Source organism: Geotrypetes seraphini, chromosome 3 (genome assembly GCF_902459505.1).
Source record: "Geotrypetes seraphini chromosome 3, aGeoSer1.1, whole genome shotgun sequence".
In the NCBI taxonomy this organism is placed as follows: domain Eukaryota; kingdom Metazoa; phylum Chordata; class Amphibia; order Gymnophiona; family Dermophiidae; genus Geotrypetes; species Geotrypetes seraphini.
This window is the reverse complement of record NC_047086.1, coordinates 257964130-257982865: the sequence shown is the minus strand read 5'-3', so window position 1 is coordinate 257982865 and position 18736 is coordinate 257964130. Positions and strand designations below refer to the sequence as shown.

Sequence of the window (18736 nt, the reverse complement as noted above, 5' to 3'; positions counted from 1 at the left end):
CCTTCAAGCTACTTCTTTTTTCTTAAAAATCTTTATTAATTTTCCATTTGAAAACAGTGCATTAAAATATACATACAATTGACTTCAAGACAGCACTTACAATCGATCAACGAAATACTACAAAACATTCCCCCCCACCCTAATTCAAGGACAAAAACAAAGGGCTCCTTTTACGAAGCCGCGCTAGCGGGTTTAATGCGCACGACTTTTCATCACGCGCTAACCCCTGCGTTGGCCGAAAAACTACCACCTGCTCAAGAGGAGGCGTTAGTGGTTAGTGCGCCCGGCGGTTTAGCGTGCACTATTACGCGCATTAAACCGCTACTGCGCCTTCGTAAAAGGAGCCCAAAGTACATTACTACATACGTACAATTAGAATCATAAACAGCACTTTCATTTGGTCAATGAATATAACAAAATATAATGCCTCCTCCTCCCTGGATGTGTTAATCAATTAGGAAATAAGGAGATAATCCAGCTAATCAGTGTTAACAAAATTTGTCAATGGACTCCACGTTAATTTAAATAGCTTACTATTACACGAAATTTCTGAATTCATTTTCTCGTATTTATAACATAAACATAAGGAATCCCACCAAAAGGAGAAATTGAGTCTATCCCAATTTTTCCAGTTTTTGGTAACCATTAGCATGGCTATCCCAGTCATTATGGCAAATAGTCTGCTTTTATTTCTGTCCAATGGAGGTTTAGGTGACAACAATGTACCACAGATAACACCTCATAAGATAACGGAATCGATGACTCCAGAATCAAATTAATTTGTCCCCATATTGATTTCAAAAGTTGAGTATCAAAGGACAATAGAACAACAAATGATCCAGTGTCCCTATTTCAAGATTTTGAATTGTCTAACTTCTGCAACAGAACTGGGGGTCACCAAAACTCTATGTAACAGAAAAACCCAAGTTTGTCTCATAGATGCTGACGCTGTACATCTCATCCTCCAAGTCCAAATCCATGGCCATTGAGTAACAGAAATCTGCTGCTTTATCTCAATGCTCCAAATGTCTTTTAGACTAGTTTTAGGCTTCTTGTTCAAATATTCAGATATTAATTTATACCACTTGGCAGCCCTAGCAAATCTGTCTGGAAGCATAGGCCCGGCAAGCTATACTGAGGTTTTAAATTTCACCATTCAGGGAACCCTTTCTGAAAAGCCTGTTTCAACTGCAACCATTTATAAGCTTGAGACTTTAAAATGCTGAATGATTGTTGCAGTTTTAATAAATTTAGTATTTTCCCATGGAGATCATATCATATAAAGTGCGTATACCTGCCTGCAACCAATGCTTCCAGAGGATCTTAGACTTGCCAATTTGAATCTTGGAGTTCAACCATAAGGATTGACACGGGGATTCTTGTACTGGTATAGAAGTTAAATTGTTAATGAATTTTAATGTATTCCATGTGGCAAAAACAATACTATTGTCTTTGTATATTTGGGGGCAACTTGATACTCAAAATATGGCTTAACTGTAATGGGTCGGGGCTTGTCACATCGACATGTTTCGCCGTGAGGCTTTTTCAAGATTAAGTCCCCTGTAGGAATGAAAGAAGACATTATAATTCCCATCCCCATGTGTTCTATAACCATGTCTATTCTTATCTTTTAAGGGAACCATATAGTAGATATCTCCAAAACCATATGCTCACCCTTTTTCAGTTCAAACAGACCATCCTGATATCCAAACTTTCTGATCTATCAAAGATAGCCGCGGCATCTTTTTTCTCAAGTATAAGTACCTCCCCTACTTTGTGGCATCACTACTCCAAATAGCGAATCAGGAAGACACATTACAGTAAAGTACTCCACTCCACTTCCTGGTTTAAACCCCCTGGCACCACCGTATTCAACCTGAAGATCCATTTCTGTTCCAACCAGTTTAACCTGTATTTATAGTTTCCACCCTCCCACCCCTCTTTTATATGTGATATGATGCGCCATCTTATATCCGTGCTGTCATGCCCATAGGTTTCCCAATGTTCAACTAAGGGGGCCTCCATTATTTTATTAGTTATCCTGGATTTGTGTTCATTTAGTCTGATGTTCATCTGACGACTTGTTCTGCCCACATATATTAAATCACAGGGGCATAATATTACGTATACAACATTATGGGTCTTACATGTGGTTGTCGTATTGGCCACAATGCTAATTTCCCTATGTGGGGGCTGCCACTCCAGCCCTTCTATAGTATATTTACACCATTGGCACTTCTGACATTTCTGATGACCTGGAATGGTTTATACTTCACTCCCTTCAGTATAGTATCGGTGGCGTGCCAAATGTTCACCTATGTTTTTTCCACGATGGTAAGTGATTATAGGAAACTCCTCAAAAACATTAGGGACAGTTTGTAAAATATGCCAATATTTTCTCATACTATTAACAATGTACTTCGATCCCGTATAAAAGGGCAACACACACACCATTCTAGTGTTTTTGTCCTCAAGATAATCCTTATGGTCTTCCCCTTCTTCCTGGGCAGTAGATGACGACTGTAATAATAACTCCCGGTTAGCATATTTAGCTCTGAGAAAAGCTTTTCGAATGGCTCTATTAGGGTATCCTCTTGCTCTGATTCGGTGCTCAAGTTGTCTAGATTGATGCATAAAATCCTGGTCTTCTGAGCACAATCGATGCAGTAGACTTCCTGGATCTTACAGTAATTTTTGAACAGGGGAGATTTAGTACAACATTGTTTCGCAAACCAGTCTCCAGGAACACGCTATTAAAGTTCCACAGTCACCACCCATACAAATTGAAATATAATTTACCGGTTGGGCAGTTTCTGAGGTTGCGTCGATTGTGCTCAGAAGACCAGGATTTTATGCATCAATCTAGACAACTTGAGCACCGAATCAGAGCAAGAGGATACCCTAATAGAGCCATTCGAAAAGCTGACGTGGAAGACCATTCCAACAATCAACCACCCTTTCGGTGAAGAAGTACTTCCTGATGTCGCCATGAAATCTCCCACCCTTGAGTTTGAGTGGATGCCCTCTTGTTGCTGTGGGACCTGTAAGGAAAAAGATATCTTCTTCCACCTCAGCACGGCCTGTAAGATATTTGAACGTTTCTATCATGTCTCCCCTCTCTCTGCATTCTTCGAGAGAATATAATTGCAGCCTGCTTAGACGTTCTTCATATGGGAGATCCTTGAGTCCTGAGACCATCTTAGTGGCCATTCGCTGAACCGATTCCATTCTCTTCACATCCTTTCGATAATGTGGCCTCCAAAACTGAACACAGTACTCCAGATGAGGTCTCACCATGGACCTGTACAACGGCATTATAACTTCAGGCTTTTGACTGACAAAACTTCTTCAGATGCAACCCAGCATTTGTCTAACCTTGGTTGAAGTTTCTCCATTTGAATTGTAGTCTTCATATCATCACTAATGATTACACCCAGTTGAGACCAATAAGGAAGACCACTTTCCAGGTGAGAAACTTGAGACGAGCTGTGGCCATTGGCTCAAATGATGGCATCATCAAACTGGAAAGAACCATATTAAGGTCCCAGACAACAGGTGGAGGCTTGAGAGGTGGTTTAACAATGAAAAGTCCTTTCATGAATCTGGAGAACAAAGGATGAGCAGTAAGAGGTTTTCCCTCGACTGGCATGTGAAAAGCAGTAATAGCACTAAGATGGACTCTGATAGACATAGATTTGAGACCAGAGTCAGATAGGTGAAGTAGATAATCCAACACCAATTCCACTGTCAAGGAAGTTGGATCATGATGATGAAGAAGACACCAGGAAGAAAACCTAGTCACTTTTGTTGATAACATTGCTAAGTGGCTGGTTTCCTGGAGGTGTCAATAATATGTTGCACAGGCTGAGAGGTGTAATTGGGAAGATTTCAGCCTGAGAACTGAGGAGACGCGCCCTACACTGGGCGGGAAGGCACTCGCGCATGCGCAGTCGACTCGAAACTTCTGGTTTTTTCAAGCAAGTATGCTTACGAGCTTACGCATCCGGGCTCCGCTGATGACGTCACCCATATGCGAGAATAGCCTGCCTGCTTGTCCTGGGATAAAGTGGTGTTTCTAGATTTTTGTAGAATGTTTCCCTTAAGATATCATGAAGGAGAAGCTTAGAAACATAGAAACATAGAAAATTGACGGCAGAAAAGGGCCTTAGCCCATCAAGTCTGCCCACACCAATGACCCCCTCCCTAACGTTTATTCCCCTAGAGATCCCACGTGAATATCCCATTTTCTCTTAAAATCTGTCACGTTGTTGGCTTCAATCACCTGCTGAGGTAGCTCGTTCCAATGATCGATTACCCTTTCGGTGAAGAAGTACTTCCTGGTATCACCGTAAAATTTCCCTCCCCTGACTTTCAGCGAAGTGCCCTCTTGTAACCGAGGGCCCTGTAAGACAGAAGATAGCATCTTTGACCTCTATACGTCCCGTAATATACTTAAAGGTCTCAATCATGTCTCCCCTCTCTCTCCGTTCTTCCAGCGAGTACATCCGCAGTTTTTTTAGCCTTTCTTCGTACGTGAGTTCCCTGAGCCCCAAGACCATCCTGGTAGCCATTCGCTGAACCGACTCCATTCTCAACACATCTTTCCGGTAGTGCGGTCTCCAGAATTGAACACAATACTCCAGATGAGGTCTCACCAAGGATCTGTACAACGGCATTATGACTTCAGGTTTTCTGCTGACAAAACCCCTACGGATGCAGCCCATCATTTGTCTTGCCTTGGACGAAGCCATCTCCATCTGATTGGCAGCCTTCATATCATCACTAATGATCACTCCTAAATCACGTTCTGCCTTGGTCCTGGACAAGGTTTCACCATTTAGTGTGTAAGTTCTGTGTGGATTTTTTTTACCTAGGTGCATCACTTTACATTTTTTAGCATTGAAGCTTAGCTGCCAAGTTGACGACCACTGTTCCAGCTGCCGTAGGTCCTGCGTCATAATGTCAGTCACACTGCTTTTACCTAGTATGTTGCATAGTTTGGCGTCATCGGCAAACAGTGATACTTTTCCTCTAAGCCCTTGGGTAATATCTCCTATGAATAAATTGAATAGAATCGGCCCTAAGACGGAGCCCTGTGGTACTCCACTTGTCACTGCTGATGTTTTGGAGGGGGTACCGTTTACCATCACCCTTTGAAGCCTACCGCTTAGCCAATCCCTAACCCATGTAGTGAGTGTATCCCCTAATCCCATAGATTTTAGTTTGTTTAACAGCCTGCGGTGTGGGACGCTGTCAAAAGCTTTGCTGAAGTCCAAATAAATCACGTCCAGGGACTCCCCGGCATCCAGATGACTAGTCACCCAGTCAAAGAAGTCAATCAGATTAGATTGGCAGGACCTTCCCCTGGTAAATCCGTGTTGGTGTGGATCACATAGATTTTCTTCTTCTAGTATTTGGTCGAGTTCCTGTTTGATCAGTGTTTCCATGAGTTTGCACACTATGGATGTGAGACTCACCGGTCTGTAATTTTCTGTTTCTGTTCTGCAGCCCTTTTTGTGGAGTGGAATTACGTTAGCTGTTTTCCAGTCCAGGGGTACTCTTCCCGTGTGCATGGAAAGATTGAAGAGCACGGCTAGTGGTTCAGCTAAAGTAGTTCTTGGGTGGTTGATCGTAATCAAGCGCAAGGAACTGCTTTGAACATTTGGAATCAGCCGGCGAGGGAGGAGGTGGGACCCCTGGATGAGGGGGATAGGAAAGGAGTGGTAAAGGAGAGGGAAAGGAAGTGGCGGACAGATTAAACACGTTCTTCTCGTCGGTCTTCACAAAAGAGGACACATCCAATGTTCCAGAACCGGAAAAATTCTTCAAGGGGGACCAAGAGGAAAAATTATCGTGCATGGAGGTAAGCCTCGAAGACGTACTCAAGCAGATAGATAGGCTAAAAACTGACAAATCGCCGGGCCCGGATGGAATTCACCCAAGAATACTAAGAGAACTTAGAAACGAAATAGCGGAGTTACTGCAGCAGATTTGTAATCTATCCCTGAAAACAGGGGTAATACCGGAAGACTGGAGGATAGCAAATGTTACACCTATCTTCAAGAAGGGAACCAGAAGCGACCCGGGGAATTATAGACCGGTCAGCTTGACCTCAGTTCCGGGGAAGATGGCCGAATCATTGATCAAGAACAGTATCAGTGAGTACATAGAAAAAAATAAGCTGATGAGAACAAGCCAGCATGGTTTCTGTACTGGAAGATCTTGCCAAACAAACCTACTGCACTTCTTCGAGGGGATAAGCGGACATTTGGACAAAGGTGACCCCATAGATATAGTATACCTAGACTTCCAGAAAGCCTTCAACAAGGTACCTCATGAGCGCCTTCTAAGGAAACTGTGGAACCACGGGGTGGAAGGGGACATACACAGATGGATCAAAAACTGGCTGGCAAACAGGAAACAGAGGGTAGGAGTAAAGGGATACTATTCTGACTGGAAAGGGGTCACAAGTGGCGTCCCACAAGGGTTAGTGCTGGGACCGCTGCTATTCAATATATTTATTAATGACTTGGAAACAGGGACAAAGTGTGAAGTTATAAAATTTGCGGATGACACAAAACTCTCCGGTAGGGTTATATCTGTAGAGGAATGTAAAAAACTCCAAAGGGACCTGGACAAACTAAGTGAGTGGGCAGATAAATGGCAGATGAGTTTTAATGTGGAGAAATGTAAAGTTATGCACATAGGGAAAGGGAATCTGATGGGGGGGATGACATTGGGAAAAGGCAACCTAGAAAAGGACTTGGGGGGTTTGGTGGATAAAACAATGAAACCGGCAGCACAATGCGCAGCGGCCTCAAAAAAGGCGAACAGAATGTTGGGCATTATCAAAAAAGGTATCACTACCAGAACCAAGGAAGTTATCCTCCCGCTGTACAGGGCAATGGTGCGACTGCATCTGGAGTACTGCGTCCAGTACTGGTCGCCGTACCTAAAGAAAGATATGGCGATACTCGAGAGGGTCCAGAGAAGAGCGACAAAAATGATAAAGGGCATGGAAAACTTCTCGTATGCTGAGAGGCTGGAGAAGTTGGGGCTCTTTTCCCTGGAAAAGCGGAGACTTAGAGGGGATATGATAGAAACTTATAAGATCATGAAGGGTATAGTGAAGGTAGAGAGAGACAGATTCTTCAGACTGGCGGGGGCAACAAAAACTAGAGGACACTCAAAAAAATTGAAGGGAGATAGGTTCAGAACAAATGCTAGGAAGTTCTTCTTCACCCAGAGGGTGGTGGACACCTGGAATGCGCTTCCAGAGGGGGTAGTTGAGCAGAGTACAGTTTTGGTTTCAAAAAGGGATTGGACGAGTTCCTAAAGGGTAAGGGAATCCAGGGGTACAATTAGAGGGTTACTATACAAGACAAAATGCTCTTGAGTAATAGATCACTACAGGTCATTGACCTGGGGGGCCGCCGCGGGAGCGGACTGCTGGGCATGATGGACCTATGGTCTGACTCAGCAGAGGCAATGCTTATGTGCTTATGCTTATGTGCTCTCAAAGAAACTTAGAAAAAGATGACTTCTCAGATAAAATAGGAGCCTCTTGGGATGTTGAGGAAAGTCACCATCTGTAGAGTCTTCAGCCTCAGAGAGAAGAGGATCCTCAGAGTCGCCACACAGATTTGAATCATGCACAGATCGGGCTTGGTGCCGAGTAGTCAATGTCGAAGGCTCCAGGTGAAGTTTCTGCAATGCCTTGCGAGCCTGCACTGGAGTCGACTCAGACAATGTCTGCATCAAAGAGGAATGACGTTGTTGAGTCGACAGTGCCGAATCCTTGATGGAAAGTATGCGCACCAATGGAGACTCCAGAGAAGGTGCTACCGGTGTCAGTGGCTCAGACTGGACCGACACCGGGGGAGTCGATGTCGACACGGGCAGGAGTTGAGTCGGCACTAGCATTTGAAAATGCTCACCCACTTCTTCCCAAAGCAAATTGTCTATCTTTTGCGTAAGGGTAAGCACCGGTACCACTGGCTTTTTCACCAGTATCCTCAGTGCGGCTCTATGCTCTGTCGATGAGAAGGCCAATGTCAAGGCACTCACCAAGATCGAGGCGGAACGCTTTCTGGGCTTTTTTGAGGTCGGCAGGACTTGGCTCACTGCTGCTTTGACCTGAGGCCCAGATGGGGTGGGGGAAGGCTTCTTAGCCAGCTTACCCACTGTAGGCTGCAACACCAACATGGTTCTGCCAACACTGAATGCTGTGGACATCGGTAAAGGTATCAAGTCTCCCTCCACTGCGATGCTGAAAAGGAACTTCTGCTGAATAAGCTGGTTGTTCAAAGTTCTTTTCTGAAGAGAAGAATGGGAGCAGGTTTCCAGTCTGTGCTTGGGCCCCAAGCACTGGAGGCACCAGTGATGCGGGTCAGTCACCGAAATGAGCCGAGCACAGCAATTGCACTTTTTAAAACCCATCTGCGTGCGTGACATCTACGGGAAAACGGCCCCTGCTAGATCGAAATTGGAAGCCAAGGTGGTCGAAAAGGCCATGCTGGGTCGAACCCGTGAGAGGGAAAAAACAAAATGCTTTCTTTTTAACACAAAGGGAAAAACAAAGAAAAGTAAAAAGAAATATGACTAAAAGTCACAATTCCGCAAGAACAGGAAGGCAGCGAAAGAAAAAATTTCAACGTGTGTTCTTAGCTCCGCGGAAACTAAGAAACTGAGGGACCACGCGCCTACATTGGGCGGGAAAGCACTCGCGCATGCATGGTGCGGACTATCACAAACTGCGAGCAGTCCACCCACGCGAGACTGCGTCCTATCCCCATCAGAGTGAGCCATGAAGGGGACCTCCGAGCACTGAAGTCACAAAGAAAAATAGAAAACCAATAACAAAAATACCTGAAAATAAGTAGGCAGAGCAGAACAAACCTTCTGAGTTTGCTGACAGAAGGAAAAACTAAAGAGGGAGCTGTTCTCCAGTGTAGAAGGGGAGCAGTTGAAAGATTTGAGTGATACCCTTTTGGTAAAGTTTGTGACAAGAAGGAAGGAACAGCTATTGTACAGAATCCTATGTCTGCACAGAAAGACATTTATAAGTTACAACACATGATCAAATGGCAATTGATGCATTGGCAAGTCGCTTCTCAACACATATACTGTACATCATTTTCTAGATTGTTAATGAATTATTGTATTTTTTTTTACATATTGTTTTTATTACATCCATAATATTAACATCTTTTACATACACCAACTTTCTAAATAGTTCATGTTCCAGTATTCCATATAATGTGGAATTGTTTTTCTGGGAGGCATTAGGGCTGCATCCCTATACATATGTATTTTTGACACATAGGGCCTCTTCTATCAAAATGCACTAGCAGTTTGTAGCACAGTGAGCCACGCTGAATGGCCCGCGCTGCTTCTGACACCATTCAGCGTGGCTCTCTGAACTAAAAACTGCTAGAGCAGGCCCACAGCATCATAGGGCCATAAATGTATGCACTATTTTCATGCTTTTGCACTTTTCCTGCAATTTACTGCAGCAGTTCACCCCTCTGATAAGTGTCTGAGGTATGTGTTTACTTTATTTTAACATCAAAGAGTACACAATATTAATATTTAGAGGCAAACTGCCTGTCTATCCTTCTAGAAAATATAAGCACTTTAAAAAAAATGTTTTAGCTGCTTTGTAATTATGCTGCCATTGGTGTCATTGGTGCAACTTATTTGTTCACAATGTATACATCTCTCTAAACGCAAATCATGAGGTAGTCTTTCTACAAATTAAAAAATACAACAACCTTTACTCCTGATGCACTTTTGCTATGATATTTTGTGGCTCTTTTAATGAAAACAATACTCATATGCATATTTCCTCGCCACATTCTTTTTTTAAAAAAATTTTATTGCTATCATCTTTTTTTAAATATCCGTTCACCATATTGCACATATTGATACACTGCCGAAGTGATCTCTCAAATTCAGTACTACCCTCAATTTTTGAGTGAGGATCTCGCAGCTATAACATTTCAAACTGTAGTTTCATGAGCAAGTCACAACATTTGACATGTAAGACACAATAGTGACAGTAGCCCGTTTTATGTATGAATTATTTTACACTATTATATTTGTCTGTAGCTAGGAGAATTTGCTTGTAAATAAGGCACCCATTGTGAAATCTGTTTGCAGATGCAACAAATGTTATGTGGTAGGACTTTTTTCTGTTGCACACATGATTTTATCACCACCTCAATTTACAATTATCACCTTTTATTTGTGCTTTTCATATGAGTGTCCGGAGTAGCGTGGGCCATTCAGTGCAGCTCTCTACGCTGAAAACTGCTAGCGCACTTTGATAGAAGAGGCCCTAAGTCTATCATATTTAATGTTTCAAGTTTATTAAAAATTTCTTATACTGCTTATTCAGGCTTCTAGGTGGTGTATAATACTGTACTATTATTTACATTTGCCAATTGGTTTACCCACACATCTTTTTACACTTTATATGATAGATTTGTTTTATTTGTATACTGTATATGTTTATTAACAATGCAAACCTTTTATTTTGGCACTGTGCATCTATAACTAGGTCATCTATTAGTTCATGACATAAATTATGTGATGTTTTTATGTTATCATCTCTAGTTAATATTATCTCAGTACTGTTATTTTAGTTGTTTGGTTAATGTGTTTCTCTGGTCAATGTGTTTTCTTGGTTGGTTTTCATTTTTTCTCCATTTTTTTGGATTTTTGCAAAATATCAAACTTCTATATTTTGCAAAAGTTTTATGCTGAGTTTCTTTTTTACCAAAAGAGAAAACCAAAACACTTTGGGCCTCTTCTATCAAACTTTGCTAGCAGTTTTTAGCACAGAGAGCCGCACTGAATGGCCCGCGCTGCTTCCGATGCTCATAGGAACTCTATGAGCATCAGGAGCAGTGCGGCCCATTCAGCACAGCTCACCGGGCTACAAACTGCTAGTGCAGTTTGATAAAAGAGACCCTTTATGTTTTCCATTGATATTTTTTTTATTGAATTTCATAATAAATGTCACTTTTCTTTTGACAGATATATTAAATGCAATGGAATTTGAAAATTACAGTAGAGTCTTTCATAACAAATTGCAAATACTCACCTCAATTACAAATACAGTATTCCCTTTTTGCTAAGTGGTGATTGCTAATTAAAGCTGATGTTATTTCCTTTTGATTCTTTGATTTAACAAAACCACACACATGAAAGCATCCATACTTGCAAGAAAAACTATGGAATATCAAGGTCATTCTTAAGTTACTGCTAATTTTTTTATTATTATTATTATAATGTTGAAATATTGGTCAGTTCTGGATGCCGTTGAACAAATTTTCTAAAAATAGGGAAAAAAAACCCAACTGTGCACAAGGAAAGTGTACAGGGACATGTAAAGCTACTTTACCATGCCAATTAACTGAAAAACTTAACTAGCAGTAAATAAGCTTACTAAATTTTAAGTTATTTTACAAGAAAAAAAATCCCCACTAGAAAAGAAGGTATGGGTTCTTTCGAGCCTTACTCACAAACATTTAAATTAATTGTTGCACCTGCCCGAAGATTCCCTTTTCACATATATACACACAGAACTAACACCCTAAGTACACACACACACAGAACACTCTAGGTAAATACACATGTGGGTGTGTCTGTGCCTATGCTTAGAGTCTAAGCAAGCTATCCTGTGGATGAAGAAAGCAGATTTATAGAAACAGCTGGAACTAGGTTGTCACCGGTGTCTGTTTCCATAGTAACCCTTCACCTCCCTTCTTTTGTGAGCGAAAGTCAGGGGAAACAACAAAGCCACGCCGGCTCCTCTCACAGACACACAAAAAAGAAGCCACTGAACTGGAAAGGCTCAAAACAGAGCCCAACCAAACCAACTGCAAATGTTTTGAGCGCTCTTCCCTGCCTCCCTATTCAACTACAAGGCCTCGGCCCCGATCATTTTTGTGGTTACCATGGAAACGCTGGAAAATGGAAAGCAACACTGCTTGCCACAAAGGGGCCAATCTACAGTAAGGCGGGGGAACCCCACATACACTCCAGCCATTCCCAGCACCACCATTAACGAAACGAACGGTAACATATAAAAAGACACTTACACCGAGAGGAAAAGAAACCTGGAACATTAAGTCCTTTCCCATAAGCTGCTTAATGTTCTCTCCCAGTCTTGTGTTTTATTTCTTCACTCGCCGCCTTTCAGAAGGAAGAAGGAGCAGTCCCGGGCGCGGCGTCAGGCGCTTTTTTTAATTTAAAAAGGAGCATTTACCATCACCTACCGCGTGTCTGCCAGTCCTCGATAGACATATACCTTTGCATAGTACAGGAAGCAGAGAAAAAGCAAGAGGCACGAGCAGTAAACCAGCCAGACTCCACCCAGGGGTGTGTTAGGAAAACAAGAGAGGAAGAAAAAAACCGAAAGAAAGAAAGAAGCGATTCTCGGCTGACGTCTCGCCCCACTACTAGTCACTTCCTTTTAAAGCTACAAGTAGCTGTTGGGGCTGCTTTCTAGAGTGAATCAAGCTTCCCCTCCCTCCCCCACCTAGCCAGTGGCTAGAAATCAGCCACTCTTTTTCGCTTTACGCCTGAAACGAAACAAAAAAGCTATTGTCTTTTTTTCCGTTCTTTTGCAGAAAATCAGCTTTATAAACCAGGGTCTCTAAGCTACCTAGCACGTGCGGAAGCATCTTTGCAAGTCGTTCCTTGAAGTGGATTTTGTTAGTGCATTTATTATTAAAGAAATGTGTTTTTCCATTCTGAAAAACCTTTAACAGGTTATCTAAACATATAGTCAAATACAGTACTACAATTCAGGGACTTTGCGTAATGTCACCCATGCACATTTGCTTAACAACCTTACATAAGAATTGTCATACTTGGACAGTCCAAAGGTCCATCAAGCCCAGGGTTACCAGATTATTATTATTATTATTTTTTATTTTTTTTTTAAGAGGAGGCATGGCCTCACCCACAGCCTTGCCCCATTTCGCCCCCCAACCCTGGCCCCACACAATCCTTGTTTCTTCAAGGCCGCATCTCTGGAGTAGTGCTGCCCGATTCAGGAAAAAAAATTCGATTCAGCCTATTGAATCCATTTTTAGGATTTGATTTTCCTGCCCAATTGGGTGTTTTTTTCAAACATCCTGGGGGGGTTTATTTTATAGCCTCTTCACCCCCTTTGCCCTCTCCTACCCACACTGGGCTCTGGTGTAAACAAAATAAACAAACAAAAAAGACTTTTCCTCTCTTTGTTAAATCATAGCTTACATTCCCAGTCTAATACCAGCTCTGGCAGGATACACATTTCAAATCTGACATTGTAATCACAAAACAGAAAATAAAATAATTTTTTCTACCTTTTTTTTTGGTCATTATTCAAATCATGTTGGTTGGTCCCAGGCTCTGGTTGTCTTCTGATAACTCGCTTACCAGGCTCTCCTTCCCATTTGTTGTTTTCTTCTTTCTCCTTGTTAGCCATCCATCTTCCATCTCTGTCCTCCCCTTCCCTCCCCCAGAGGTCTGACATCTTTCCTTTTTTTCATCTCCATCCCTGCAGCTGCAGCGATGGACCCCACCATCCCCAGATCCACCATCTCTCCTTTTCTCAACTACCCTTCATTCAGCATCTCTCCCTCCTTCCTCACCACCCCAGAATCCACCAGCTCTCCCTTTCTCTTCCCAACTACCCTCCTATCCAGTATCTCTATCTCCCACCCCCTCCTCACCCCTCTCCCTTTCTGTTCCTTCCCTCCCTAAATCTCATCCACCATCTCTCTCCCTCTTCTGTTTTTAGACTCATTATTTCTTCCCCCTCCAGGCTAGTATATGCACTTCTCTTTGAACCCCCCTTCCCTCCCTCCGTGTACTTCTACACCAGGGCCCCCCTCCCCCGAAGACCTGCCACCCCCCAAGTCCTGTCCACCCTTAAGGACTGCACTATCCTGAAGGCCTGCACCCCCCTGAAGGCTGCACTCCCCCTGAAGGCCTGGTCCCCCCTGAAGACCAGCACCTCCCCCTCCCCTACGAAGACCTGCATGTTCCCCCCTGGCCTCCCTCTCTTACCTTAAGATAATCAGCATCCTGCAGAGAGGATTGCAGTGCTGTAGCTATCTTTGCAAGCTGCTGTCCTCCTCAGCACCGCGTTCGCTCTACTGCAGTCCCGCCCCTCCTCTGACGTCAGGGGCAGGATCGCGACAGAGCCAACACGGTGCCGAGGACAATAGCAGGTTGCAAAGTTCGCTACAGCACCACGATCCTCTCTGCAAGCTGCCGATTATCTTTAGGTAAGAGCGGGGAGGCCAGGGGGAAGCCGGAGGATGCTGCAAAGGGACAAGACAGCATTTCCTGACTAACCCTCCCCCCTTGCCCCCTAAAGCAGCAGTGGCAGTGGCAAGCCAGCAAGATTCAGCACTGCCTCTCCCGCTTTAGGGGGCAAGGGGGGAGGGATGGTAACTGAATCGGTGAGGACGATTTTAAAAAAACAAACAAATCAATTTGAATTGGAAATCAGGCAGCACTAGTCTGGAGGTCATCTGCGCATGGGCGGATGCTACACAACGACACATGCATATGACATCTTCGCGTCACATCCACACATGCGCAGATGCCCTCCAGATGCGGCCCCAAGCTGAATGGTTTATTTTGAAAACCCGTCTCGACACCTGTACAGTCCATTAAAAAGAGGTCATGTCCAGGTAAATATGGACATCTGGTAGCCCTAATCAAGCCCAGTATCCTGTTTCTAACAGTGGCCAACCCAGGCCTTCAAGTACCTAGCTAGATCCCAAGTAGTAAAACAGATTTTATGCTGCTTATCCTAGGAATAAGCAGTGGATTTCTCCAAGCCATCTCAATAATGGCCTATGGACTTCTCTTTTAGGAAATTATCTGGGGACTGGGTAAAATGTGGACCTCGCAGACCCCAAAGACCTCACCGATCTTAACCACACGCCCTTAAAAATCTCACCTCAGTTTTGAGTGCTACAGTTCTTGTAGTTTCTCACCCCACAGATCTGTGCTGTTAGACTTAATAGAGACTCTACAGATCTGTGCATATAACCCTAGGGGGTTATCAAAGGGCAGTTGCCTGACTCAGCCAGCCTCTGAACTTTCTGTGGCACTAGACTTGGAGGTTCCCCCTCCCAGGAACAAAACGGATCAAGCAGAACAAAAAGCAGCTGCCTGTTAAATTATGGGTAGTGTTGCTGTCTAACTTCTACTATACAAAATGTGACCAAACGTCCCATTTTGAATGGAACCGTCCCATTTTTAGATCCCCTGTCCTGTTGTCCCCACGTACAGCTTTGGGATGCCGAAATATCCTGTTTTCAGAGACAGCATCTCGAAGTTGTGCATAGGGACAACGGGCAGGCGATCGCTTCCCCCTCCCTGCCTCACCAAAGCCAGCCTGCCTGTCTGCCTCCCTCCCTCCAGTGCCTGAAGCCTGGCCTACCACCGATTCAACCCCCCCCCCCCCCACTGCATCTGAAGAAAAGCAAGGTCCAGGCGCCGGCCCACAAGCCTTCTTCCCGACATCTATTCTGACGTTGGAGAGGAAGTTCCAGGCCAGCCAATCGCTGTCTGTCTGGCCCGGAACTTCTATTTGTTTTATTTATGTGGTCAGTGGCGTACCTAGCATATGTGACACCCAGGGCCCATCATTTTTTTGACACCCCCCCCATCTGTATGAAAAACATGATTTTTAGTAACAATCCACATGTCACACATGAATACCTAGGAAAAGGCAGCATTTTACATACTGCAGTGAGCAGTACATCAATAAACCCATTGTAAAACTAAACAAGCCAGACTAGTACAGATCAATCCTACACAGTCAACCATGTCTTTTTGAACACACAGAACACAGAAAACACCTTCGCCTAGTATGTAATCACAAATTAATCCCTCCCCCTTTTACAAAACTGTAGTGTGTTTTTTAGCCACGGTGGTAACAGCTCAGATGCCAACGCTAAAAAACGCTCTACAGTTTTGTAAATGGGGAGATAGAATAAAAATACATAGACAAAGGTTAAACTGAAGTACCAAGAAGCTGGCTCTGCATATAATGCAACATCACAGAAACAGCGATGCATCTCACCTAAAGCAAAAAATAAATAATAAATAGAATATTTTTCTACCTTGTCTTCTCTGGTTCTGCTTTCCTCATCTTTTTGTCACTCTCTTCCTTTCATCCACTGTCTACCCTCTCTCTGCCCCTTCTATATGGCATCTTCTCTCTTTCTATTCCCCTTCTAGAAACTTTATGCCTCCTCCTTCTATCTCTCCCATCACCCCCATTGGTCTGGCATCTATCTTCTTCCCTTTCCTCCTCCAGTGGTCTGGCATCTCTCTCCTCTCCTCCCCTCTCCCACACCCTTATGGTCTGCCCCCTTTCTCTCCCTCCAACCCAATTCCATGCAGTATCATTCTCCCTTTTGTCTCTTTTCCCGCAATTCCATCAGCATGTGCCCCTTTCTCTCCCTCCATGCTTCCATACCACCCTGATCCCCCTTTCTCACACTCCACACCCTTCCATAACACCCTTACCCCCTTTCTCACCCTTCACCATGTTTCCATACCACCATGACCCCCTTTCTCACCCTTCACCATGATTCCATACCACCCTAACTCCCATTCTCACCCTCCACACCCTTCCATAACACCCTGACCTCCCTTTACCACCCTACTATATTCCTTTCTTTCTCCATCCCAAATCAGCAAGGTCCCGCGATGACTGCTTCTGCTCTGGATGAAAGAGGTAAGTGCCGTCGGAGGGAGCTGGGCTGGCAGACGCAGGGAGTTGCGGCAAGATCCCACGATGACTGCGGCTGCCGGTCACCACCCCCTCCGACGTCACTTACGTCTTTCAGAACAGAGGCGGTAGATGGCGCAGTCATCGCGGGACCTTCGTTCACTTCAGCGCGGCTGCTGACTCTGCTCTGTTATAAGTACAGCAGTTGTGCTGAGGTGCCATGTGGAGCAGCACGGGAGGTTCCGGATAGAGAATGACATGGGGAAAAAATCTGTCCCCGTCACTGCACCGTCCCTGGCCCACCGTCCTCTTCACCGCCCCATCACCGCCATCCCATTCACCGCCCCGTCACCGTACCCGCAGCATCCATACAAGCCTCAGTACTGCTATAGTTAGCTTATTCCTTCCTTATAAATCAAAGTTTTGGCTGTTGAACTGGAGAAAGAGATGTTCAGCTGGCAGGGCTTTGTTTATAAATTTTTATCAACACAACTAATATACTACTTTATCCTGAAGGGGAAAAAAAAAATTAGAATTTTTTTTTCTACTTTTGTTGTCTGGTTTCTGCTTTCCTCATCTTTCATTCAGTTCCTTCCATCCACTGTATCTCTTCTCTCTGTGTCTTCCATTTGTTCTGTTATTGTGCCTTTCCCTTTCTCCCCCCTTCCAAATTGGTCTGGCACCCTTCTTCCCTCCGCTCCCCCTATAGTCTGGCATCTCTGTCTTCTTCCCTGCCAGCATCTTCTCCCCACTCTCTCTTCCCCATTTCCCTTCAGCGTCCTTCTTCCCACTCTGTCTTCCCCATGTGCTTTCAGCATCCTTCTCCCCACTCTCTCTTCTCCATTTCCCTTCAGAGTCCTTCTCTCCACTCTCTCTTCCCCATTTCCCTGCAGCATCTTCCCCCCACTCTCTGTTCCTCATTTCCCTTCAGCATCTTCTCCTCACTCTGTCTTCCCCATGTCCTTTCAGCATCCTTCTCCCCCTCTGTCTTCCCATGTCCTTTCAGCGTCCTTCTCCTCCCTCTGTCTTCCCCATGTCCTTTCAGCGTCCTTCTCCCACATCATGCTCATGTGCTTTCAGCATCCTTCTTCCCCCTCTGTCTTCCCCATATCCTTTCAGCATCCTTCTCCCCCCTGTCATCCTCAGGTGCTTTCAGCGTCCTTCTCCCCCCTCTGTCTTCCCCATGTCCTTTCAGCGTCCTTCTCCCCCGTCATCCTCATGTGCTTTCAGCGTTTTCTCCCCCTCTGTCTTCCCCATGTCCTTTCAATGTCCTTCTCCCCCATTCTGTCTTCCCCATGTGCTTTCAGCGTCCTTCTCCCCCTCTGTCTTCCCCATGTGCTTTGAGCGTCCTTCTCCCCCACTCTGTCTTCCCCATGTGCTTTTAGCGTCCTTCTCGGGGAGGCAGTCGTATGTATGTGATCGGTGTCAGGAGCTAAAAAGCTTAAAGAAGGAAGTTAGTCAACTGAAGTACAGGATTCGAGAACTGGAGGGACTTTACATCACAGAAGACCCGTTCAATACAGCTGAAGAACCTATGAAAGAGAGGCACATCGAAGAACAAGTCAGGGAGCTCGAGGAGTTCATCGAGGAAGCCTACAGGAGAGTGGAAGAACAAGAACACGAACTTCGTAGGAAGGACGAAGATACACCCACATGGAATAGAGGACCCGAGCAATCTGACTATAAGGAAGAAGAAGCCCATAGAGGAATCCAGCAGGAAGGGGAGGCAAGGTCTTGCCGATGCCTGGAAGAGGTAGCAGTAAAGCACACTGAGGACACAGACCTGCGACCAGAGTGAAAACTGAAAAAGGGAAAGTCTGCAATCCTAGTGGGAGACTCAATCCTAAGGCAAGTAGATAGCCACATAGAAGGAGGGAGAGAGGATCGGCTAGTGACATGCCTCCCAGGAGCAAGAACAAAAGACATCGTCGACCAAATTGAAAGGATCCTAGAAGGAGCAGAGATGGAAGAGACTGCAGT

General features: G+C 44.5%; 1 protein-coding gene across 3 annotated transcripts in view; it reads right to left on the bottom strand.

The window, feature by feature from the left end:
* AGPAT4 (1-acylglycerol-3-phosphate O-acyltransferase 4) overlaps nucleotides 1-12434 on the bottom strand; it is a 245138-nt gene extending 232704 nt beyond the window's left edge. For 2 of the 3 annotated variants that reach the window (XM_033939936.1, XM_033939938.1), the window contains exon 1: nucleotides 12108-12434. The gene's annotated coding sequence lies outside the window, so the exon portion shown is untranslated. The remainder of the gene's footprint in view (nucleotides 1-12107) is intronic. The other variant, XM_033939937.1, reaches the window with a different exon arrangement.
* Between the last annotated feature and the right edge of the window lie 6302 nt (nucleotides 12435-18736).